The following is a 1075-nucleotide window of genomic DNA, read 5'->3' on the forward strand; positions in this document are numbered from 1 at the left end:
ACCAGGATGGTCTCGATCTCTTGACCTCGTGATCCACCCGCCTCAGCCTCCCAAAGTGCTGGGATTACAGGCTTGAGCCACCGTGCCCGGCCCAGCATCATAACATTTAATGCTCCAAAGTTAACAGTATGTAGGTCAACAGCTCTATCAAACTGTAATTATTTCCATCTTCCTCTAAAGTCTTGTTTCTTCTCCACCTGCTCTGCCTCCTTCTCCTGCGAAAAAACCCTTTTATGTCTTTCCCCACAGCTTCAATACTTCTGTAAATTTTCTCCTCTAAGACCCCTGCATAGGAGGCAGGAGACCAAGGTGCTGATTCTGACCCATGCCTGCCGGGGAACCCTTAGCCTGCCATTTCCATGCCCATGCAGAACACTTCCTATATTGTCCCTGATCAGTAACCACTGTCATGACTTCCCCCATCACAGACAGAAGTTCCTCCTCCTTAGCTTGCCTGGAAGCTCTTCTCCAGGTCCCCGTTTGGCTTTCCAAACCGCACGTCCTGCCCTTGCCACTGTCCGCCACCCCCAGTATTCTGCCCTCTCACAGAACAGCCCTGAATGGTCACCTCTTTGCTCATTTTTATTCCCGTGCCTGTGTGCCCTTCATCTCTTCTTCACCTTTGAAATTGCAGCACATCTGGCAAGCCTCAGCATAACATTTACCTCCTTCGTGAAAATCCTCCCGTCATGTTCTGACCACTCCCACCTCTGGCTGCCTTGCTCATCGCTGCATTCTCTGGGTGTCCTTGGTCCCTCATGAACACAGTGGGATGACACCTTCTCCTGGCATCATAGAGAGATATGACCCGGTGCTCCCATACAGCACAGGCTCAGCAAAGGGACTCCCTGTTACTGCATCTTGTAATTTTGCTGAACACAGTGCCTGGAAAATAATTGGTGCTCAAATGGTAGTTGCCCAAAGAAAGAAAAGGAGAGAGAATAGATGCACACATCCCTTTTTTGCTAAGAAATTTAAAATGGAGGGCCGGGCGCGGTGGCTCAAGCCTGTAATCCCAGCACTTTGGGAGGCCGAGGCGGGTGGATCACGAGGTCAAGAGATCGAGACCATCCTG

The sequence above is a fragment of the Cebus imitator genome, unplaced genomic scaffold (assembly GCF_001604975.1).
Source record: "Cebus imitator isolate Cc_AM_T3 unplaced genomic scaffold, Cebus_imitator-1.0 Scaffold42, whole genome shotgun sequence".
Lineage (NCBI taxonomy): Eukaryota > Metazoa > Chordata > Mammalia > Primates > Cebidae > Cebus > Cebus imitator.